The sequence below is a fragment of the Peromyscus maniculatus genome, chromosome 8, assembly GCF_049852395.1.
Source record: "Peromyscus maniculatus bairdii isolate BWxNUB_F1_BW_parent chromosome 8, HU_Pman_BW_mat_3.1, whole genome shotgun sequence".
In the NCBI taxonomy this organism is placed as follows: Eukaryota; Metazoa; Chordata; class Mammalia; order Rodentia; family Cricetidae; genus Peromyscus; species Peromyscus maniculatus.
This window is the reverse complement of record NC_134859.1, coordinates 89,733,009-89,758,534: the sequence shown is the minus strand read 5'-3', so window position 1 is coordinate 89,758,534 and position 25,526 is coordinate 89,733,009. Positions and strand designations below refer to the sequence as shown.

General features: G+C 46.8%; 1 long non-coding RNA gene across 1 annotated transcript; it reads right to left on the bottom strand.

The window, feature by feature from the left end:
• Positions 1-928: 928 nt before the first annotated feature.
• On the bottom strand, positions 929-25,526 carry LOC121831468 (uncharacterized). The gene is made up of 3 exons (XR_013053117.1): positions 25,128-25,526; positions 14,057-14,163; positions 929-1,138 (listed from the first exon to the last, which is right to left on the bottom strand). It is a non-coding gene; the product is annotated as an uncharacterized LOC121831468 (long non-coding RNA).

Sequence of the window (25,526 nt, the reverse complement as noted above, 5' to 3'; positions counted from 1 at the left end):
CGCTTTTGTTTCTCAGTGTGGGCCAAATCTTCCCGGCTGTGGGAGCTGCTTCCTGCTCCAATCTAGGATTGGGCTGCGTTTGGAACCGGCCAAACTGCAGCTTAGAGGAGAGAAGAAGACTGTATGATGAACCTGGGCTTCACAGGGTTGAGAAGTGGTCTCTTCCCCACCCTACCCCGGACTAGATGAATGATTGTAAATTTTCAGCAGCTCACAACTGTGATCCCAGAAGTCTGAGGCAGGAGAATTACTAGGAGTTCCAGGCCAGCCTCAACTGCAGAATGAGAATGGAAGAAAAGAAATAAACAAAAGTCAGGTGGTGATGGCAGACAGCTTTAATCCCAGCACTCAGAAGGCAGAGGCAGGCAGGTCTCTGTGAGTTCGAGGCTGCTCTACAGAGTGAGTTCCAGGACAGCCAGTGCTGTTACACAGAGAAACCCTGTCTGGAAAAAAAATAAAAAAAAAAAGAAACAAACAAAAATATTCAAATTCTTTACAACCTGAAAATGCTCCTTTTGGATGATTTTTTTTTTTTTTTAAAGACAGGGCCTCACAGTATAGTCCTGGATGACCTAAAACTCTCTATGTAGACCAGGATGGCCTCGAATTCACAGAGATCTGTCTTCTAAATCTGCTGAGATTAAAGGTATGTACCACCACCCTCAGTATCCTTTTGGAGTCTTGAATAACTTCTCTTTCCCCTGTTTTAAAGAAGAAAGTGTTCTGGGGCTGGAGAGACGGCTCAGCAGTTAAGAACACTGGCTGCTCTACAGAGGACCTGGGTTTGAGTCCCAGCACCCACTTAATGGCTCACACAGGTCTAGAACTCCAGTTGCAGGGCATCGGATGCCCTCTTCTGGCCTCCTTGGGTACTACATGAATGTGATACACATATGGGCTGGCAAAATACCTGTACAGGCAAAATAAATAAATAAATAAGCAAATATATAAATCAAGTTTTTTAAGTAAGACAGGCTCCTGTACCCCATTCAGGAAGTTCACAGTCTAATATAAATTGAGAGCAAATCCAGTGTAAGTGTTGCATCTTCAATTTCCTTCCAGGACAAATCCATTTCCAGGTCAGGGGTAGCCTGGGTGGCGGTTATCCCTTGGACCACTCCAAGACTGAGGGGTGAAGCTGGGAAGTGGAAATGAAGAACCTTTTTCATGCAGTCGGTCAATTTTTCATTCCTTCAACACACTATTCCCCTTCGCTCTCCCTCTGTCCCTCCCTCCCTGCTTTCCTCCCCTGCCCATCCTGCCCATCGCACTCCCACCCACCCCACCCATCACCCACCTTGTCTCTCCCTCCCTCCCTCCCTCCTTCCCTCTCTTCTGAGGCTCAAGCCCAGCACCAGAAGAATACAAACTGGGAGCCCTATACCTGAGTCCCATCCTGGGTCTTGTGCCCGGCCCCCCGACACACACCAGGCCTTGCACACACTAAGGATTCCTGATTCCAAGACTAACGTAATCGCTGCGGGAGCTGACTATCCTGTGTCCTTGTTACCCAGGCTGGTCACAGACTCCTTTTACAGTGTGGGCCATGTACCAGGTAACTCCAGGACGTCAAATGTTTTGATGGGGCTGGTCACAGGCTCCTTTTACAGTGTGGGCCATGTACCAGGTAACTCCAGGACATCAAATGTTTTGAAGGACTGGTAAAGCAGCTCAGTGGGTAAACTTGGCACTTGCTGCCAAGCCTGATGATTGACATCAGTCCTAGGGGCCCACCTCAAGGAAGAAGGGGACTGGAGGCCACAAGTTGTGCTCAGACTTCCACACACATACCCCTACATACAAATTAAGTAGATATAATTTTTAAAATTTAAAGATGGGAGCCGGGCAGTGGTGGCACACGCCTTTAATCCCAGCACTCGGGAGGCAGAGCCAGGCGGATCTCTGTGAGTTCGAGGCCAGCCTGGGCTACAGAGCAAGATCCAAGACAGCTCCAAAACTACACAGAGAAACCCTGTCCCAAAAAATTGAAGAAGGAAAAAAAAGGGGGCTGGAGAGATGTCTCAGTGGTTAAGAGCACTGGTTGCTCTTCCAGAGGTCCCAAGTTCAATTCCCAGCAACCACATGGTGACTCACAACCATCTATAATGAGATCTGGTGCCCTCTTCTGGTGTGCAGACATACACGCAGGCAGAACACTGTATACATAATAAATAAATAAATCTTTAAAAAAGAAAGAAAGAAAGAAAGAAAGAAAGAAAGAAAGAAAGAAAGAAAAGAAAAACTGAAAGAAAAAAAAAGTGGTGGCGAGGTCCAGCACTCAGAAGACAGAGGTAGGTGAATCACTGAGTTTGAGGCCAGCCTAGTCTACAGAGTGAGTTCCAGGACAACCAAGGATACACAGAAAAACCCTGTCTTGAAAAAAAAACAAAGTAATAAATAAAATTACCAAAAAAATTAAGGTGCTGGAGAGATGGCTCAATGGTTAAGAGCAGTTAATCAGGCTGGAGAGATAGCTTACAGGTTAAGAGCACTGACTGCTCTTCCAGAGGTCCTGAGTTCAATTCCCAGCAACCACATGGTGGCTCACAACCACCTATAATGAGATCTGGTGCCCTCTTCTGGCCTGCAGTCATATGTGCTGTATACATAATAAATAAATAAATCTTTTTTTTTTTTTTTTTTTTTTTTTAAAAGGAGCAGTTAATCCTGCCAAGGACCCATCTCAGTTCCCAGCACCCACATTCTGGCTCACAGTCATCTGAAAGCCCAGTTCCAGGGGCTCTGATACCCTCTGCTGACCTTAGTAAACACCAGGCATGCACAGGGCACACAGACATACATGCAGGCAAAACACCCACACACTTAAAATTGAAAAATCTAAAAAGAGAGCGAGGCGTGGTGGCACGGGTCTTTAATCCCAGCACCTGAGAGGCGGAGGCAATGGATCTCTATGAGTTTGAGGCCAGCAAGAGCAAAGAGTGAGACTCTATTTCAAAAAACAAAAAATGAAAAAGCAAAAGTAAAATCAGACCTGCTAGGATATACATACATACATACATACATACATACATACATACACACACACACACACACACACACACACACACACACACACAGACATTGTGGTGCCAGGGACTGAATCCAGGGTCTTGCACATTCTAGGCAAGTGCTCTAACATTAAGCTACATTCCTAGCCATTTTTTAAAAAAGATTTATTTATTTATTATGTATACAGTGTTCTGCCTGCATGTATCCCTGCAGACCAGAAGAAGGAGCCAGATCTCATTACAGATGGTTGTGAGCAGCCATGTGGTTGCTGGGAATTGAACTCAGGACCTCTGGAAGAGCAGCCAGTGCTCTTAACCTCTGAGCCATCTCTCCAGCCCCCTAGCCATTTTTTTTTATTTATTTCTGTGTGTGTGTGTGTGTGTGTGTGTGTGTGTGTGTGTGTGTACAGTCATTATTTTAATTGTTTTTTGTTTGTTTTGTTTTGAGACAGGTTCTTACTATGTAGCACTGGCTAGCCTAGAACTCCTTATGTTGATCATGTCTGCTCTGCCTCATGATTGCCACCATGCCAAGCTATTTTGTTAAAGATTTATTTCTTTATACTTATGTGTAGGAGTGTTTTTCCTGTGTGTATGTAAGTGTAATTCATGCATGCCAGGAGCCCTCAGGTGCCAGAAGAGGGCACTGGATCCCTGGTACTAATTGAGACCTATCATGTGGGTGCAGGAACTGAACTCTGGTCCTCTTACAAGAGCAGCAAGGAATCTTTTTTTTTTTTTTTTGGTTGTTTTTTTTTTTTGGTTTTTCGAGACAGGATTTCTCTGTGTAGCTTTGCGCGTTTCCTGGAACTCACTTGGTAGCCCAGGCTGGCCTCGAACTCACAGAGATCCGCCTGGCTCTGCCTCCCGAGTGCTGGGATTAAAGGCGTGCGCCACCACCGCCCGGCCAGCAGCAAGGATTCTTAATGGCTGAAGCATTTCTCCAGTTCTTTTGACTTTTTATTTTGAGACAAGATCTCATTAACTAGGGTGTCTTGGAACTCACTTGTAGGCAGAGTTTTCCTGTCCTGACCACCTGCTCCCAAATAACTGGCAGCCACTTCCCAAATAACTGACTCAGAGATGTAATGTAAATTATAAATGCTTGGCCAATAGCTCATGCTTGTTACTAACTAGCTCTTACAATGTAAACCATTTATTTTTAAATCTCTTTATTTATTATGTATACAGTGTTCTGTCTGCACATATCCCTGCAAGCCAGAAGAGGGCACCAGGGAATTGAACTCAGGACCTTTAGAAGAACAAGCAGTGCTCTTAACCTCTGAGCCATCTCTCCAGCCCCACAATGTAAACCATTTAAATTAATCTATGTGCTGCCCAAGACTCTTGGCTTTTATCTCTATCCTATTTTGTGTATCTGCCTTATTCTCTGGCTGGCTGGTGACTCTATGACTCCACCCTTCCTCATCCCATCATTCTCTGCCTAAGTTTATCTTGTTCAGCTATTGGCTAGTCATCTTGTTTATTAAACCAGCCATAGTGACATATATTCACACAGTGTACAGAAGGATTATTCCACAGCACTCACTCCTGTGATCTTGCCTCCTCAGCCTCCTGAGTAGCATGAATTTCAAAGCTGTGTCACCCTGGGCTTTTTCTTTTGTTTTGAGACAGGATCTCATGAAGCTTGCTGTGGCCTCAAACTCACTTGCTATGTAGTGGAGTATGACATTGAACTCCTGATCCTCCTGCTTCCACCTCCCAAACCCTGGCATCACAGGTGTGCACCCACACCTGGCCCTTAAAGCTGTGTCTCCTCCACTATACAGTGCCCAGTACCTTTTAAAAAACTGTGCATTTATTCGCTTAACGAATTTATAGCTTAAGCACCAGACCCAGCCGCGTTCCTATGCAGCGTAGGTTCCAATGGAGAGGTTCACATTCATCACACAATCACAAGCATGGATAAATAAAGCCGCTGGGCTTTATCTATCAGCTCTCCGGAGAGAAGGTCTCTGGTGATGCGAAGGCATCATGAGGAGGGTATCTAACTGAGTTAGAGGCATGGTTGGAATGAGTGAATGAGGATGAGGCAAGAAAGGCCAGAAGGATGAGCCCTGCAAGACTCTGGATGCAGAAATATGCATTCACAATCTAATGGAGAGGCAGGCAGGCAGTCCAGAGCGTGGAATGCCAGTACAGGGGCATTCTGGGGGAATAGATGGATTGGGGAATGGGCAGGGTGCCCAGGTACTTGGCCCTGTTAGAGCTCCATGTGCATCTGGGGGACTGAGGCGGGGAGTGGGGGGGGGGAGTGGGGGGTGATGGCACAGGAGGCTTTGACTGAGCACCTTGTACACAGACCAGGCCTGGAAGGGGGCGGGGGGGGGGGGGGGGGGGGACACTGTAGAATCTAGCAGAGGAAAAGAGTTACACTTAAGTTATAGGTCGTATATTTGGGCAGCTTTGAGAAACACAACAGGCATCCAGAGACATAACTCTAGGGTGGATTGCAAGGGACCAGCTAAGGCACAGAAAGACAAATCCAACCTAGTCTCAGTCACACATTAAAAAGTTACAAAGTTCACTTTGAACAGAGCAAAGCCATCCTCAGTTACATAGAGAGTTGGAGACCAACTTGAGCCACATAAAACCCAATCTTAAAAAAAAAAAAAAAAAAACAACGGTAGCAAGAGCGGTGGTGTCGCAGGCCTTTAATCCCAGCACTCAGGAGGCAGAGGCAGGTGGATCTCCCTGAGTTCGAGGCCAGCCTGGTCTACAAAGCCAGTTTCAGGACAGCCAAGGTTGTTTGTTACACAGAGAAACCCTGTCTTGAAAAATAAAAAAGGTAACTCCAGGGCTGATGAGCATTCACCTTCCATAAGAGAGATACTGGATTGTCTAGGGGAAAAAAAAGTTTATTTTCATAGAAGTAGGAAGTATAGGCCAACACAAAGAAATGACCAATGTTTAAGGAAATGGAAATGTCTGCTACCCTTTGATTATTACAGATTCTATTCATGTACCAAATGATCACATCAAATCCAATACGTACAACTGTACCAATCTTTTATTTTAAAGCTTTCAGACAAGAGATGGTAAGGGTGAAAACTGAGGTGAGGGGGTGTGTAAATGTGGAGAGAGGCAGGAAGAAAGGAGATCCACCCCCAGGTTTCTGACCAGATATCCCAGCTATCATTGGCCATGGTCAGAACATCAAGGAAAAACCGAAGCTGAGCGTGGACCAGCTTCATCATGGGTGTATAGGCAGATCGATTTTGAAGCCCAGTGTCCAGCGGGGAGGTCACTAGCCTAAGATGGGGAGCTGCAAGTGGGACCGAGACCATCTAGAGAACCCAGAATGGGAAGGAAGGCTAAAAGCTGTCTGAGATGCCAACCTTTAAGAACCAAGAAGGGAGCCTGAGGAAGAATCAGGCCAGGCCAGATTCTAGACAAGAGAATGCCACACGGCTTGTTTTTCCTGATTCCAGTTCAGAAGTTTTATTTACCTTGCTTCAGTTGTGAAATGGCATGTAGCCCTCCCTTGACCCAGTGCTAAGCTAAAAGCTTGGTTAATATGCGTTGTTATTTCTTAAATTAGATTTATTTATTTATTATTTATTTATTTATTTATTTTGTGGGTGCATGCAGACATCAGAGGACACCTTCTAGGAGTCCTGCCTCTCTTCTTTCACTATGTGAGCTCCCCAGGATCGAACTCAAATCCTTAGGCCTGGCAGTGAGCTCCTTCCACTGTTGAGCCAGGAGTTGTTTCAGTTGTTGTTGTTGTTTCATTTGGTTGTTTGGTTGTTTTTTTTTGAGACAGGGTTTCTCTGTGTAATAGCCCTGGCTGTTCTGAAACTCACACCATAGACCAGGCTGGCCTCAAAATCACAGAGATCCACCTGCCTTTACCTCCCGAGTGCTGGGATTAAAGGTGTGCGCCACCACTGCCTGGCTGTTGTTGTTTTTAATCCAACAAATTATGGGGCACCTGCTTCATGTAAGGCAGTCTAAGTCAGAGGTGGGATGGTGCATACCAGTAACACCAGCACTTGGAAGGTTGGAGACAAGGGCATCAGGAGTTCAAGAGCAGCCTTAACTACATAGCAAGTTGAAGGCCAGCCTGGATTACATGGGACCTTGTTTAAAAAAAAAAAAAAAAAGCCGGGCAGTGGTGGCGCACGCCTTTAATCCCAGCACTCGGATGCAAAGCTACGCAGAGAAACCCTGTCTCAAAAAACCAAAAAAAAAAAAAAAAAAAAAGAAAGAAAGAAAAAAAAGACCAGGTATGATGACACATGCCTTTAAACCACCGAGGACATGGGAGGCAGAGGGTGGGAGATCTCTGAGATTGGAGGCTAGCCTGATCTACAAAGCGAGTTCCAGGTCTAATAATAAGTAAAGTTTTTTAAAAGAGAAAGAATTCTAAAAGCACAGGCTGATGTTGGGGAGGGGGAGGGGGCTGTGAGACGACTGTGTTTGCATTTCTGGAACTTCCTTCACTCAAAGCCTCCCAGACCCAGACAGGCTTAAAGGCTTGTGTGTCACACACAGCTGAGTGAATGACAGCCTGCCAGTGATATCCTGCATGCCACAAGCATGCTCAAAAGACAGCATAGAGAATGCCCAGCGAAGGAAACCGGAGGGGCGCTGCCCAGGGTTCCCTCTTCCCCGCAAGACCTCCATGTCGGCCCCCCACCGTAGGGACAGCTGCCCAAGCACTTGCCCACCCTCTTCTCCCCCAGCCCCAGCTCCTTCTCAGAAGCCAGCTTCTCTGCCTCTCTCTGCTACGTCTACAGAACCTCTAGGGGATCGTGCCTGTTGTGGGGTGCTCCTAAGGGAAAGGTCTCTTCTCTAGGAAGCTCTGGCAGAGAGTGAGCCCCACCTTCCTCCTCCATAATGGATCACTGTTCTTCCTCCCCAAAGCATTACCACCTTCTGCCCTGAAGAGGGAGGGATTGTTGGCATCTGTCTGGGGACTATGAAAGGAGAGCAAAAAAATTTCAGATACTTTCCAATCCTTAAAGGTTTTATTCTCTAATCAAAAATACTCCGTTCTTGGGCTGGGTGTGGTAGAGCATAGCTTTAAGCCCAGCATTTGGGAGACAGAGGCAGGTGGGGATCTGCAAATTTGAGGCCTGCCTGGTGTGTTCTAGTCTAGCCAGGGCTACATAGTGAGACTCTGTCTTTAAAACAACGACAAACAAACACCTGAAACCAAAACCAAACCAAATAAACAAAAAACCTTCTTGGGGCTAGTGACTGAGCTCAGATGGGGCTGGAGAGATGGTTCAGTGGTTAACAGCATTGGCTGCTCTTCCAGGGGACCCAGGTTCAATTCCCAGGACCCACAGGGCAGCTCATAGCTGTCTGTAACTCCAGTTCCAGGGGATCTAGCACCCTCACACAGACGTACATGCAGGAAAAACAGCAAAGCACATTAAATAAGGAAGGAATGGGACCAAAGTCAGCTGGACACCGACCCGTGAGCGGTGGTCATGCCTGTAATCTCCACAGTCAGGAAGCCAATGGAAAAGGATCAATGGAAGTCGCTCTCATCTGCAAAGACCTAGGATTCTGTGACCTCTACTTCCTGCCTTTGCAGGTCCTCAGTACCTGTCACCTGGCCCTGCCAAAATCCACGCCTGTTTAGTTAGCCCCTTCATCCCTCCAGCACCTACACCCATGTTTCTGGAAGGCCAAATGGGCTTTAAAAGGATTAAACAGATATCACAGAGAATGTATTACTTAAGGGCTTTAATTAGCCCAGGCCTTAGCTTGAGCAAGCGTGGGTGGCTCAGGGCAGAGAAGGAGGCTCAGAAATCTATGCTGAGTTTGGTGAGTGACTGACTCTGCTTTTATATTGAAGAAATTAGGGTTCATAGGGATCAATGGATCAAGAACTCTGTCTCCTGTTCTAAAAGGCTAGGGCCTAACACCAAGAAGAAAGGGGAAGCCTGAGTGACATGCAGGTTGAAGTGTGGAGGCTCTGTGAGGGGAACCGTGTGGATACCCGCTGGGAAAGTTGGCTTTTCACTGGGGGCTCCTCTCAGCTGCGGCCACTCCCTTCCATTTGGGAGGGGGCATCTCCTAAGCCCCTCTGTTTCTTCTCTCCCTCCTCTCTCCCAGGATTTCTCTCCTTTGCTTCAAGGCAGGGGGTCACCTCGGTCCCCCCTCCCCTCGCTCGCTCTTTCCTGTAACTTAAGCTGTTGTTGGGAATTGGAGGAGCTGGGCGGGTTTGAGCGGAGGCCCCACTGCTTTTCAGGGTGGAATTGAAACCCTGGAGCTGGGCTTGTGGGGTAACGCAGAGGGGGAGGGGAGAAGGAAGTCAAAGCGGCGGCTGCAGCTCCCTCTGGGAAACCAACTTTGATTTACTAGCGAGGACCTGGCTCTCTCACTACCCCCACCCTTCCCACTCCCCCTCCTTCCCCGGACTCCGCGTTGTGGGGATAACTGGGGGATGGGTAAACCGGCCTCTTCCCCCAACTTGAAAATCAGCTCTTGTGGTGGGAGGACCCGCCAGCAGGAACAGGCCTAGGGAATCCTGGATGTCTGGTCCAGCTGCAGACTCTTAAGGGGGCCCCCCTCGAGTCTCAGGAACTGGATCGGGTGTACCCTTGGAGAGAAGGAAGGCCTTCAGCCTGGTCAGATTCATTCCGGCTCTGGCTAAGCTAACTCCCTCTCTGAGATCTGGGGCTGGGGGATACAAAAGTGAGGAGCTGCGGATATTTTTCTGGTTATTTCTCTATGACCTATGATCCCTTTAAATTGATGATAAGAACTAAGATAAGAAGATATCTGGGGGCTGGAGAGATGGCTCAGCAGTTCAGAGCACTGGCTGCTCTTCCAGAGGACTCGGGTTCCATTCCCAGCCCCCACATAGCGGCCCATAACTGTAATTCCAGTTCCAAGAGATCTGACAATCTCACACAGACACACAGACATACATGTAGGCAAGACACCAATGAACATAAAATTAAAAAAAAAAAAAAGGTATCTGAGAATTGAAATGAAAAATACTATTTTAAGAAGCATGAGTTTGAGCCGGGCGTTGGTGGCGCACGCCTTTAATCCCAGCACTTGGGAGGCAGAGGCAGGCGGATCTCTGTGAGTTCGAGGCCAGCCTGGGCTACCAAGTGAGCTCCAGGAAAGGCGCAAAGCTACACAGAGAAACCCTGTCTCGAAAAACCAAAAAAAAAAAAAAAAAAAAAAAAAAAGAAGCATGAGTTTGGATCCCTAACACACGTGTAAAAAGCTAGATGCAGCCCTGGGCTGAGGAGGGGCAGCCAGTCCAGCTGAATTCATGAGCTCTTGGTTCAGTGAGAGATCGTCTCTCAAAAAAATAAGGTGGCTGGGTTTGGTACTTAGGACCCCACGTGGTAAAGGAGAAAAACAGCTCCTGCAAATATCCTCTGCCTCCGCTTGTGCTCATGCACACAAAGTAAATTAAATATGTATATACATATGTATAATGTATTACATATATTATGTATATATACACATATGTATGTGTATATGTAATTATATGTGTATAAGGTATTATATATTATGTATATATGCACATATATTATGTATATATAATTATATATGTGTATATATAATTAATTTATTTATTTTGAGGTAGGGTCCCTCTACATAGCCCTGCCTGTCCTGGAATTCGATTTGTAGACCAGAATGGCCTTGAACTCAGAAATCTGCCCGCCTCGGCCTCCTGAGTGCCGGGACTAAGGGTATGTGCCACCATACCTGGCTACAAAATAAATTTTAAATGTAATTTTTGATGGTGTTTAAAATATTCATATTACTTTTATTTATTTTTTTGGAGGGGTGGGCACACATTCCCGGTGAAATGGGAACAATGTCTACTCACTCCATGGAACTGACAAGAAACCAAAGGAAGTACAGCATCAAAGTGCGCCTTGGTAAACCAATGGGTTTTATTGGGGTTACTGACAAGGGTGTGAGTGAAGGGTCACTTACAGGACCATAAATGACTTAAAGACAGCTGCATCACCAAAGCCCAAGCCAGCATGAGTGACAGTTACAAAAACTGGGACTAGCACTCGCTGTACAATTTTGAAGGCGGCTTGAGAGGTTGGAGAGTTTCCTCCAGGCTGCACACTATTCTCCTCAGAGTGTCTCTCAGCAGTTTCCATTGCTTATATAACCCCGGAGAAGGCCCGGCCTAGTGAATCTGGTCAGTTTCAGGGACTTCCTAAAGCTTTTGAGTTGCTTCCTTCCCTAGTTTCCAGGGGCTTCCCTGCCGGATGGCATGTTTTGCCTTGGAGGAATTTGCTACTCAGCACACAGCAGGCGGCAAGCCTGTGTAGCTCAGAGGGCAACTTGCAGGGGTTGTCTCTCTCACACCATGTGGTCCTGGGGATGGAACTCAGGATATGAGGTTTGACAGCAGTGTGGCCTGCTGAGCACATAAAGCTCTGTAAAATACATAAATAAAAACGAAAGCTATCACCAGGCGGTGGCGGCTCACGCCTTTAATCCCAGCACTCAGGAGGCAGAGCCAGGCAGATCTCTGTGAGTTCGAGGCCAGCCTGGTCTACAGAGCGAGATCCAGGACAGGCACCAAAATTACACAGAGAAACCCTGTCTCAAAAAAAGAAAGAAAAGAAAGGAAGGAAGGAAGGAAGGAAGGAAGGAAGGAAGGAAGGAAGGAAGGAAGGAAGGAAGGAAGCTATCGAGGAAGGCACTGGACATCCACCTCCTGTTTCTCTATGCGTGCACACACATGCACACACATTGCATGCGGCATAGACATTGATTAGGAGGGAGCTCACACAGAACGTTTACACACATAACCACCACACAATACATGCACCACAGATATTTTCACCGATTCTTTGTGCTGAAGCTCCATGTGAACTGTGGTGGATGCGGGCTTCCAGTGGGGACTCAAGGCCCTTTACGGGGGAGCTGTTCTCCCCTCTCCCTTCTCTTACCACTTCTGACCTCACACTTACCCTTTTCTCATCACACCCTTAAGCCCCACAAGGTTTAAGACACTCTCTGGCAAAGGCCCTCCAGTAGAAATAGGGTCCCGAAGATGCCTGACCCCAGAGTGGAAAGAGAGCCGTGAGTCATAACTTGAGGGGACGTCATGCTGCTGGCTGGCTGCTCCAGCTGGACCTTCTCGGTGGGACGGGGAGGTGTTTCAGTCCCCACACTCTTGGGTTCTAGGCAGAGCCCTCACCTCACCGGTCTTTTTAGGGTTCAGCATCCAGCTTTAGGATGAGTGAGAAGAAAGGACCAAATGAGCACGTGCTCAACCCAAATAGAACTATTATTGAGACAGAGTCTCCTACAGACCAGACAGGCCTCAAACGCACTATGTAGCCAAGGATGGCCTTCAATCTCTCATTCTCCTGCTTTCACCTCCCAAGTGCTAGGATTTGTAGGCATGGACCACCATGTGCAGGTCAAACAGGAGCTCTTTAGAGCTCAACCGTTCCATGAGAACCAGAATCAGCCGGTGTAGTGGTGTATGCTTTTAATCTCAGGCCAGACCCAATAAGATGCTGCACATATGGAGGCCCCAGTCATCCTGTCAAACTCTCCACACGTCAGAGGCCTTCTGTTTGACGATCTTTAGATAACCCCAGTAGTTTATGATGAAATTCTGGTGCTGAAAAGAAATCGGTTACCTTGTGCACCAGGAGAAGACAAACCAACTGTCACCATTTATCCCATTAGTATTTTCTTCCTTTTTTACAAAAAGATTTACTTGCCAAGTGGTGGTGGCGCACACCTTTAATCCCAGCCCTTAGGAGGCAGAGTCAAGCAGATCTCTGTGAGTTCAAGGCTAGCCTGGTCTACATAGGGAGTTCCAGGACAGCCAGGGCTATACACAGAGAAATTCTGACTCAAAAAAACAAACAAACAAAAAACAAAAACAAAACAAAAAAAGATTTAATTTTGTTTATGTGTGTATGTGTATTTCTCTCTGTGTGCATGTAGGTGTCCACAAAGGCCAGAAGAGGGCATCAGATTCCCTAGAGCTGAAGTTAGGGGGGGTTGTGAGCCTCTTAATGTGAGTCATAGATATAAAACTCAGATCCTCTGGAAGAATGACAAGTGTTCTTTTGTTTTGTTTGAGACAGGGTTTCTCTGTGTAGCCTTGGATGTCCTAGATCAGAGATATGCCTGTTTCTGCCTCCCAAGTGCTCAGATTAAAGGCTGTTACCACTGCCTAGCTTTGTTTTTTCCTTTTAGACAGGATCTCCCTTGCTGGTCTGGAACTCATTGTGTAAACCAGGCTGGCCTCAGACTCAAAGTGGTCTCCTTGTCTCTGCCTCCCTTGCACTGGGACTAAGAGCATGTGCCACTATGTCTGGTGACATTATTGTTTTCTTTGTTCTGTAACCATTTAACAACACACACAGCCCTTCCTTGGACAGTATCTTCTCTTGAATCCTCCTGCTTCAAAATTTCTCTTGTACTTTTTTAAAAAATGATTTTTTTTTTATGTATGTAGGTGTTTTGCCTGCATATATGTCCATGTATGGGTATCAGGTCTCTTGGAACTGGCGTTACAGATAGTTGTGAGCTGCTGCATGGATGCTGGGAACTGAACCCAGGTCCTCTGGAAGATCAGCCAGGGCTCTCAGCTGCTGAGCCGTCTCTCCACCCACCTCTCTTTCACTTTCTTTTTTTTTTTTTTTTTTTTTTGTTTGTTTGTTTGTTTGTTTTGGAGCTGAGGATCAAACCCAGGACCTTGCACTTGCTAGGCAAGTGCTCTACCACTGAGCTAAATCCCCAACCCCTCTCTTTAACTTTCTAATAAACATGTTGGCCAAGGGCCAAGTGTTCTGTTTCTTCTATCTGTGGGCTTAATTCCTCATCATCTGGAGGACATGGTATTGGAGTCACAGACCACAACTATAACAACTATTACAGCTTAGGAGCTTGTCCAGGATTCCACAGAACACCACAAAATATAAGCGACCCAGAGTCAAAGTCCACCCTTGTTTCTTCTCCTTTGGAGTGTGTCTTAGAGTTTCTATTGTTGTGAAGAGACACCATGGCCACAGCAACTCTTATAAAGGAAAACATTTAATTGGGTGGCTTACGGTTTCAGAGGTTTAGTCCATTATCGTCTTGGAGGGACTTGGTGGCATGCAGGCGGACATGGTGCTGGAGAAGGAGCTGATAATGGAGAAGGAGCTGCATCTTGAACCTGCAGACAACAGGAAGTGAACCGTGTCACACTGAATGCAGCTTGAGCAAAGGAGACCTCAAAGCCCACCCCACAGTGACACGCTTTGTCCAAAAAGGCCACACCTACTCCAATAAGGTCACGCCTCCTAATAGTGCCACTCTCTTTAGGGGCCATTTTCTTTCAAACCACGACTCAGTGTCCGCTTAAGAGCTCAGACCAGCCGGTTATGGTGGCTCATTCCTTTAATCCCAGCAGAGGCAGGTAGATATCTGAGTTGGAGGCCAGCCTGGTCTACATAGTAAGGTCCAGGACAACCAGGACTATGTAAAGAGACCCTATCTTAAAAGGAAAGAAAAAAAAAACCCAACTTAGACCACTTTTATCTCCAGATCCTAAGGAAAAAATAATAATAATAAAGGATAGTGTTTTTCTGTGTTCAAGCTTGGCCAGAATACCAGATGGGAAGTGGGGGGGGGGGGAATGGCCCCCAGAGGGAAGTATTAATTATCAGTTTATATTTACAACCTGACTTGCTTCTCTGGGAGGAGGGAAATGGTATGAGTATGACCTTCTATATATGCAAGATTTCTCTGCTTTGAGAAAAAAAACAAACAAACAAACCCTGATTTATATTTAAAAAAAAAAAATGACACGAGGGGCTGAAGAGATGACTCAGCACTTAATGTTTTTCACAGGACCTGGGTTCGGTTACCCACACCCACATGGTGGCTCACAACCAGTTCTAGGAGATCTGATGCCCTCTTTTGACCTCTACAGTCACCAGGCATGCACATGGAGCACACATACATGTGCAGGCAAAACACTTATACACACAAAATAAAATAAATCAAAACAATTTTTTAAGCTGCATGGGAGGCTGGCGAGATGGCTCAGTTGGCAAGAGTATTTGCTGCCCTAGCAGAGGGCACCAACATGGAAACTCACAACTGTCTAACTCCAGTTCCAGAGGATGTGCCGCCCTCTTCTGGCCTCCATGAACACCAGGAACACACATGGTACACATACATCCATGCGCACAGAATATTCAGACACAGAAAATAAAAATAATTCTTAAACAAAACAAAACAACCACATGAGTTCATGAATTCTAGCCATGATTTTGACTCAATCCCCAAAGCCTTTAAATACACCACATTGGGAAAGAAACTGTCCCATAGAGGAGAAAAGGCTTCCATCTAGGAAGGAGTACCTACAATGTCTCTTTCCTGCCCTCCCTATCTAGGGGAACCAAAACTCCAGGCTCCCCTCTCCCCTCTCCTTTGCCCTTGAGAGAGGCATACCTAGAACCCCAGAAAAGATCCAACCAGGTCCAAGACTGAAGGCAAATTAAAACTGACCCGAGAGGCTCCTGATTAATAGATATTTTCTGGGAACTAGCCCAGTCCTGTGATTTGACATGGACATGAAAAGGCATACTCATGTTTAACCTTCACCCTCACAGAAGACTACAATCTCACGGGCTGCAAAACTGTGTGGGGATAAAACACACAAGGCAGATTCTGAAGGAGACTGGCACAGGGAGGAAATTGTCCCTCTACTGATGGCAAGCAATCCCCATGAGTGGCCCTGAACGGGACAGTCTCCTGGGGAGACTGAGACAAAAGCATTTCTTACTGCATCTTGGAAGGCTGAAAAAGAACCCACACTAAAAACCCTTCAATTACTCCAAGCTGTCTTGAGTCATTCAAGGAGCTGAGTCTCCCACAGCCTTCCTAGGGAGACGCCATGAGACACTAATCATATCCACTCAGATCCTGGGTCAATAGGCAGACTCCTCCTGATCTTTTTTTTTTTTTTCCTTTTTAAGATTATTTATTTATTTAAGGAGTTGGTTTCAAGACAGGTTTTCTCTGTGTAGTTTTGGTGCCGGTCTTGGATCTCCCTCTGTAGACCAGGCTGGCCTCGAACTCACAGAGATCCACCCGGCTCTGCTGGGATTAAAGGCATGCGCCACCACCACCCGACCCTTTTAAAGATTTATTTATTTGCTATTCTGTGTATGTGTGTGTGCTTACATGAGTTTGTGTGTACCATATACATGCAAGTGCCCCGTGGAGGTCAGAAGAGGTCATCAGCTCCCCAGACACTGGAGTTACAGAGGGCTGTGAGCCACCATGTGGTTGCTGGGAACAACTCCAAGTCTGGTGCAAGAATGCTAAGGTCTCGGAACTATTGAGCCTTCTCTCCAGCCCCAAGGGACTCCTGATTTTGACAGATCACGGTTACAACTTGGACATCCCTGGCCATCAGACAAACATTACAGCAGATCTTCTAGGGCCTAATAACACCCTATAAGATTTAAAAAATGATAAGACTGGGTTTTGTGTGTGTGTGGGTGGGTGTTTTGCCTGCATGTATGTATGTGTATCACATGTGCGCAGTACCCACAGAAGCTGTCAGACCCAGCTGGGACTGGATTCATAGATGGTGGTAAGTGACCACGTGGATGTTGGAAGTCAAAGCTGGTCCTCTGAAAGAACAGCCAGTGCTCTGAACCACTGAGCTCTCTCTCAAGTCCCCTAAAGATTTTCTTTTTTTAACTTTTATTTCATGTGCATTGGTGTTTTGTCTGCATGTATGTCTGTGTGAGGGTATTGGTATTGGATCCTCTGGAACTGGAGTTACAGACAGTTGTGAGCTGCCATGTAGGGGCTGGGAATTGAACCAGGCTCCTCTAGAAGAGCAGTCAGTGCTCTTAACCACTGAGCCATCTCTCCAACCCAAGATTATTTCTTTTTTTTTTTTTTTTTTTGGTTTTTCGAGACAGGGTTTCTCTGTGTAGCTTTGCGCCTTTCCTGGAACTCACTTGGTAGCCCAGGCTGGCCTCGAACTCACAGAGATCCGCCTGCCTCTGCCTCCCGAGTGCTGGGATTAAAGGCGTGCGCCACCAACGCTCGGCTCCCAAGATTATTTCTTAATGTGTATGAGTTATTTAGTCTGCAAATATGTCTGTGCGCCACATGTGTGTATTGCCAGCAGAGGCCAGAAGAGGGCATTAGATCTCTCAGAAATGGAGTTATAGACAACTGTGAGCTGCCATATGGGTGCTGGGAATCGAACCCTGGTCCTTTGGAAGAGCAGCCAGTGCCCTTCAATTGCTGAGCCGTCTCTCCAGCCCCTACCCTAGACAAATTTCTCAACAGTGCCACTAATTTAGTCTACAATCAAGACCAGGAAGAAATCAATGAAAGAGAGTGGAGAGACAAAAGAAAGACTACCTTGTTAGTGTCCTCCCTCCAAGCCGGAGAGCTGCCAGGACATCAAATTGATAAGTTTTGATCCCTGGTTGCTGGGTTCCCGCTGCCACTGATGTAATAAGCCAAATCAAACTGAATTAATAAATCCAGGTTTAATGAGCAAAGCAATCCTGAGTGGCCCTTGGGAAGGCAGGGGAAGAGTCACAGAGGAAGGGTCACATGGGAAATATGGCTACCAGGTCCTAAGTACCCTGTAGGCGTGGTCTTGAGCAGCCCCAGGGAGGGGCTGGCTTTTGGCAGGCTTCCTCAGAGGCAGGGGTCTGGAACTGGAGGGCAGGTCTAGGGGAGGGGCTGCTGTTTCCCCACCCATGACAGTATTCTTTAAACCCTGAGACACAGCAGGGCTTTCCCAAACATCACAGTCCGTCTAAACAGCAACTTTGCTATCCCTGTAACACTCCTATTCTTGGAGTCCAGAATCTAACAAAGTGGAGACTAGTCCAAGACCTCAGACTTATTAATAAAGGTGTAATTCCACTTCATCCCTTGGTCCCCAACTCATCCACTCTTCTGGCCCAGATCTCAAAGGACCCCAGAATGGTTTATTGCCCTAGACTTAAATAGTGCCCTTTTCTGTAAGTCCTTACACCCTGAGTCCCAGGACCAGTTTGTCTTTGAGGACCCAACATCCCAAGTTACCCAGCTCACCTGGAAGATCCTGCCCAGGGATTCAAGGATAGTCCCCACCTCCTTGTCCAGGCCCTGACTAGGGACTTGCATGACTTCTTGAGTTCTCAAGCCAAGGTCCTCCAATATGTGAAGATCTCCTTTGTGGACCCACAGAAGATTCCCAGGAAGAAACTAAGTTACTCCTCATCTGACAGGGGCTGTAAGGCATCCAAAATAAAGCTCAATTGTGCCAGCTGTCAATCAAATACTTAGTATTGGACTTAGTTAACAGGAAAAGGGATTCAATGAGGACTGGGTGTGACCTAGCTCTTCCTTACACACACACACACACACACACACACACACACACACACACGTATATATTGTATATGTATGTGTATAGAAACCCGCCATTAAAAAAGAAACCCAGGCAGGAAAAACAGAAACCCTCATCAAGGGGCCAGAGGGACACAGGCCTTCATAAGCAGGCTTTGAGACTCCCAGCTGGTAAAGACTTGAATCTCCATGTAACTGAAAGGAAAGGGGTGGTTTGGGGGTTCACTCAACAGCCTTTAGGCTACCGTAGCTGAGATTCAGATCTTAGGGGAAAGGTTAGCACTGTGGCCGAAGCTGCTCTGCTAACTCCAGAGACCTTGGGGGATGATCTGAGTGCACTGTCCCCGATCACATGGAAGGAGTATCCAAACCAAAAGGGAGGCTCTGGGCAACTCATAGCAGGCATCACCCTGGGAAGGTCCAGCTGTTCAAGGGAAAATCGGTTCCTTCCTTAACCCTGTAACCTTCATCTCAGAGGAAGAGGAAGATGAGAAAAGTCCAAACAAGGGGCTGGAAAGATGGATCAGCAGTTAAGAGCATGTATTGCTCTTGCAGAGGACTTGGGTTCAGTTCCCAGAATCTGCATGGTGGCTCACAACCATCTGTAATCCAGTCTCAGGACATCTGATGACTTTCCTGACCTCCATAGGCACCAGGTACCCACAGCACGTTGCGCACAAACATATATGCAGGGAAAAGTGTCATACACATAAAATAAAAACAAATAAATCTTTAAGAAAGAACAGGGTGTGGTGCTACAGGCAGAGGCAGGAAGATCTCTGAGTTCAAGACCAGCCTGTTCTACACAACGAATTCCAGGACAACTAGGGCCACATACAGAAACCTTGTCTCGACAAACCAAAATATAAATAAATAAATAGATAACAAACAAACAAACAAAAAAGTCCCAAACATGGGCTGGCAAGATGGCTCAGCAGGTACTTATTGCCACACCTGACTCCCTGAGTTTGATCTCCAGGAATCCCACAGCACAGTAGAGAATCAACTCTCACAAGTTGTCCTGTGACCTTCACATGTGGTTAGTATGCACACACACACACACACACACACACACACACACACACACACACACAATCATACTAAATAAATTAATGTAAAAAAAATACAACAAAAAATTTAAAAGCCCAAATATAACAAATGAACAATTCTATAAACTTTTGTCACTAGGGTGGTCTTAAAGACTCCCCTGGCAAGGGATCTGTCTTGGGAGTTCCTTCAGTAAGCAAGGGATCCCCGGAGCCAGAAAAGATAGAGACCCCCTCGAAGGTAAAGCCCTCCCTCCCTCTAGGGATTAAGACTCAGCTGGCTGAACTGACAGCCATAACCAGAACTCTGGGGTTAACCTGCGAGCGTTACCATCCACACGGATTCCCAATATGCATTTTCAGTCCTCCATGCCCTTGCAGAGACGTGGAATCATAGCCCCTTCCTTACAGCTGCAGGCTCCCCTGCTGGGTACCACCAAGAAAGAGACATGCGGTGACAGTCACCCTTTGTAGAAGACATCAAAGGGAACAGGTGAGTGGTCTGCAGGAAACAGATGACTGACTGTGCAGCCAAGGAAGCAGCTAACCAAATTATGACCATGGCCTCTGGATCTTGGCAGGTCCCTCCACGGGTGAGAGCAACATGAGGATGGAAAAGTGGGGGCCCCACGTGTTGGAGGAGTGGCTTCCATAGGGGTAGCAGTTGTTTTTGTTTTGTTTTGTTTGTTTGTTTCTATTCCCATGGCCTCATAGGAAATCGCTTAGGCTGCTTAGGAACTCACTCACTTCTAAAACAGAGTTGTTGATGGTACTTCCATCACATTAGCTTGATTCTGGAGATTGCTCCTACCTGCCACAGGTGGATGGGACATTTTATTTATTTAATGTGTAGAGGTGTTTTACCTGCATGTATATGTGTGTGTGCTGTGTGTGCGGGGTGTGTGTGTGTGTGTGTGTGTGTGTGTGTGTGTGTGTGCAGTACCTGGAGAGGCCAGAAGAGGGTATCAGATCTCCTGGAACTAGAGTTGCAGGTGGTTGTGAGCCACCATGTCATGGCTGGAAATCGAACCTCAGGTCCTCTGAAAGAGCAGTCAATGCTCTTAACCACTGAGTCAAATCTCCAGCTACAGATGGAAATTTTTAAGGACCTTCTATCAGGCTTTTCATCTGGACAAGGATGGAGGCCTACAGTCTCCAAAATGACTATTTGTATTTCTGAAACTGCCAACCAGGTAGTAATGGTGATATACAAATGCATAATCCTCACATCCATTGGCTCATTCCTCCAGGAATACAAAAGATAAGCTCCTATCCTGGGGAAAGACTAAGAAAGATAGTTCACCATTAACATCCCCTAAAGTTGGGGCATCAAAGTCCTCTTAGTGTGGGTAGACACCATCAGTTGAGTGAAAGCTTTACCCTGTAGGATAGACAGAGATCTTTGAGATGGTCCAAATCTTTTTATTTATTTTTTTTAAAGATTTATTTCTTATGTATGCAGTGTTCTGCCTGCAGGCCAGAAGAAGGCACCAGACCTTGTTATAGATGGTTATGAGTCACCATGTGGTAGCTGGGAATTGAACTCTGCACCTCTGGAAGACCAGCCATTGCTCTTAATCTCTGAGCCATCTCTCCAGCACCCCCCCTTTTTTTATTTTTTTTAAATTATTTTATTTTATGTGTGTGGGTGTTTTGCCTGCTGAATGTCTGTCATATGCATGCAGTGCCCATTGAGGCCACAAGAGGGCATTGGTTCCCCTGGAAATCAAGTTACAGACAGTTGTGAGCTGCCATGTGTGCTGGGAATCCAATTCCAGTCCTCTGAAAGCGGCCAGTGCTCTTAGCCTCCGAGTCACCTCTCCAGTCCAAGGTCCAAATCTCTGTGGTTGTTGTTTGAGACATGGCCTCATTGTGAAGCTGTGCTTGGCCTGGAACTCTTGATTAGACGAGGCTGTTCTCAAACTCACAGATCTCTGCCTGCCTCTGCCTCCCAAGTAGCTGAGATTAAAGTTGTACACCCACTATGCCAAATCTTAGTTCATAAAATCATCCAGAAATTTGGACTACTACAGAGCATCCAAAGGAATAATGGACCAGCCTTCAAGGCCTCAATGACACAAGAGCTACCAACTGCCCCAAGAATTCAGCTGAATCTCCACGGTATCTGGAGGGGAAGGAAGAGGAAGTAATGATTTATTTTTGTTTGGGTTTTTTTGTTTTGTTTTTCGAGACAGGGTTTCTCTGTGTAGTTTTGCATCTTTCCTAGAACTCACTCTATAGACCAGGCTGGCCTCGAACTCACAGAGATCCACCTGCCTCTGCCTCCTGAGTGCTGGGATTAAAGGCATGCACCACCACCACTTGGTGGGAAGTCCTTTTCTTACTAAATATTTCTCTTTAAAAACAATTTATGGCCGGGCAGTTGTGGCACATGCCTTTAATCCCAGAGCTTGGAAGGCAGAGGCAGGTGGATCTCTGTGAGTTTGAGGCCAGCATGGTCTACAGAATGAGTGCCAGAGCAGCCAGGGCTGTTAAATAGAGAAATCCTATATCAAAAAACCAAAAAAATAAAATAAAATAAAATAAAATAATAATTTATGTGTATGGGTCTGTGTCTCTGGGTTTGTATATATGCATGTAGTGCAGGTACCACGGAAGCCAGAAAAAGTTGCCAGATTCCCTGGAAACAGAGTTACAGGTGGTTGTGTGCCACCCAATGTGGGTGCCAGGAATCAAACTGCAAGTGCAGCAAGTGCTCTTAACCACTGAGCCATCTCTCTAGTCTCCACTAATGACATCCTACTGTATAAGAAATGAAGTCAGGCCCAATGGCAGATCTCTACAAGTTTAAGGCCAGACTGATCTGCATACGGAGCTCCAAGCCAGTCAGGGTATAACGGATGACATGACCACGCTAAGGTATGGCTGAAGAGAAGGTTTTTATTCTAGAGAACCAGAGGCATCTGGAAGAATCCGGAGTCAACAGAGAAAGTAGTAGAAGTGGCCGGTAGACTGGACTTGACCATCAGAGGAGAGAGACGGGGGAGAATGAGAGAGGAAGACAAAGGAAAGACCTAGTGTGAGAAGTGAGAGGGGAAAGAGATTGCTCAAACAGAAGGGTTATGAGGAGACGAGAAGCCGGTGGCAGTGAGGCCCCGGGGCTGGAAAAGTTTAGGGTAAGGGCTTGGGTGGGAAGATGGAGAAGATGGGTCGGGATGCTAACATGGAGACTCTGAAGTGTGCAACAGGTACTTGTGATACTGAGGGAGCCTGGGAGCTAACAGATACTTCGGTATACAAATAGGTACCAAAGACAGCCATTTGTCCCTTCTGCCAGTGATGAGAACCGGCTTCACAAGTTCCTAAAGAACGCTGACTTTTGTCTGATGACCAGAATTTGGACCTGACAACAGCAAGACCTTGTCTTTTCTTTCTTTCTTTCTTTTTTTAAAGATTTATTTATTATGTATACAATGTTAGAAGAGGGCACCAGATCTTCTTACAGATGGTTGTGAGTCACCATGTGGTTGCTGGGAATTGAACTCAGGACTTTTGGGAGATCAGTCAATGCTCTTAAGCCCTGAGTCATCTCTTCAGCCCAAGACCTTGTCTTAATAATAATAATAACAATAATGACAATAATAATAAATTAAAGATCAGATGAATTACTCAACCTCGTTGACTCCCATCCTGCTCAGAGACACAACCCTAGACTGTGGGAAAGGCCACTCTTCAAGCCAGGGAACCTAATGATGGTCTGACCATCCTAAGACAGGTCTCATCCCTTTACCCATTTGTCCAGGAGTCTTATCAAGGGGTTCTTTTCATCCCTTCTGCAAAGTCCCTGGAATTGACTTTTGGATTCACCACACTTATCTTGGCCTTGAACTCCGGATCCCTCCTCCCCAAGGGCACCCCAACTCCAGAGGAGCCTTATTCTTATGAACAGACAGAGCCAAGAGTATCTCCACACGAAAACAAGCAAATGTAGGAATGCCGTGGAAGCCACTAAGTCTGGCTAAAGGGGACAAGCCTTGTTGTTTTGTCATCCCGATTTTCCGCCTTTAGGGCTTACCTGACCGTTCTCAGAGCACCTCTGCTTCCCATAATGACCTTTCGTCAACATCTGCCCACGATGGGTGACGCCATAGGTTTCCTTTTCTCCAGTATCCTCGTGTGTGGCTTGCTTCCCTTTTTGGACTCTCTAACCAGGAAGAGGGCTTCTCCTATGCGGGTGTGGCACACGCCTTTGATCCAGCACAGAGATCTACCTACCTGCCTCTGCCTCCGCCTTCCGAGCACTGGCATTAAAGGCTTATGCCACCACCTCCTGGTGACATAAATTGGTTTTAAAGAGAAATATTTAGTAAGAAAAGGACTTCCCGCCAGGCGGCGGTGGCGCATGCCTTTAATCCCAACATTCAGGAGGCAGAGGCAGGTGGATCTCTGTGAGTTTGAGGCCAGCCTGGTCTACAGAGAGAGATCCAGGACAGGCACCAAAACTACACAGAGAAACCCTATCTCCAAAAACCAAACCAAAAAAAAAAAAAAGACTTCTAACTTAGATTCCTTTAGATTCTCTCCTATAAAAACACACTCTAAATGTGATCAGCCTCCCAATTCTCTAGCCCATCTTTAACACATAATGATGACTCAGTTCATCCGTAAGTGTTTCTTCCTGCCTTCCAGTTTCTCTCAACTTCAATTCCGATGGAATATTCACATTCCACCTGGGCCTCCCATTCAGACTACTGAAGCTCATTGGCCCCTGTGGTCCTTCCTGGGGCCGGTCACACGACGATACAATGGAGACGTTAATCTTCTTCCTCAAGAGGTTGAGAAGGTCAGACAAAGCGATGCCTTCACTTGGTGGACACGGCCCGCGCCGGCCCGTGTTTGTTTTTCCTCCGTCCCCTCGGTCAGGAAGAAGCTGTGGGAGAGGGATGTTTCCCGGGGAGAGGGGCAGGTACAAGGACTTCTAAGCGCTGAGGTAAATGGGAAGGGGGGCTGGGGGTCTCAGGTTGCCTTCCCCCAGGGCCAGGTCACCCTGATAACCCCGGAGGAATTCTGTGGCCTAGGGGGTGGCAAGATAGAATGGCAAATCCACTGCTTGGTTAAAGTAAAACTCTGAAGACATCAGTTTGGGGGACTGATGGATAGGATGTGGCTTCTTTGAAGCTGAGCCTGGACCAGTCACTCTCCAGGCGATGCCTCTTTTACTTCTTCTCCTTCTAAATGCATCCTAGCATCCCCAGGAGGAGGCGGGAGGGGGGACTCCAGAGGAAGCAAAGGAAAAGATCTAAGCCCTGAGCATTGTCCCCATATTGAAAGGGTCCTTAAAGGGGCAGATGAGGGTCCAGGGGCTCTGGTTACCATCAGTACAGGCAGGTCCTCGGATCCTACCTATTGTTGGGGGTCAGCTGATGAAAACACATATCCTTCTTCTCGCCAAGGCTGGTGCGCCAAGGATCCTCCACCCCATCACCGCCCTTCCCTTAGAGAGCCTGCTGAGGCTGGAATGAAAAGAATCTGAACTACAAACAGACCTCTTGGCTGCCTCCCCAACTCTTCCCCAGCCTCTCCAAGGCTGCAGGCTTCCAGGCAAGGCTGAAAGGGGGGGCCTAGGTGGGAAGACCCCACACACAGACCCCGGAGGAAAGGGTGCGGAAGTAAGATGAGGAGAGAGAGACACTACACAGCATACTTTTTTAAACAGGGTCTCACTCTAAGATCCAGTTAGCCTGGAACTTACCACATAGTCCAGGCTGGCCTCCAGTTCTTGGCAATCCTCCTGCCTCGGCTTTCTCAAGTCCTGGAATTATAGATGTGAGCCAGTACTTACGGCTTGGGAAAAAAAAATCATACTTTCCAAGCCAAAAATCAAAACCTTTACAAGTCGATTTGCTGGAGTCATGGCATTAGGGATTTGAAACCAAGCTCACTCTAGAATGAGCCAGGCTGCGGAAGTCTCCATCCAACCCAGGGTTGACCTGTGCTCCCAGCCCTTGTCTCCTCTCTGCTTGGCTCTGTTCTCTCAAGGGCTGAGCTCTCCTGGTGCTAGCCGGGCAGCATTACAGCCCGAGAACTCTCTGGATAGCCTGGAAGACTCGGGAAACATGGAGAGTGGTCCCTAAAAGGACAGGAGGCACAG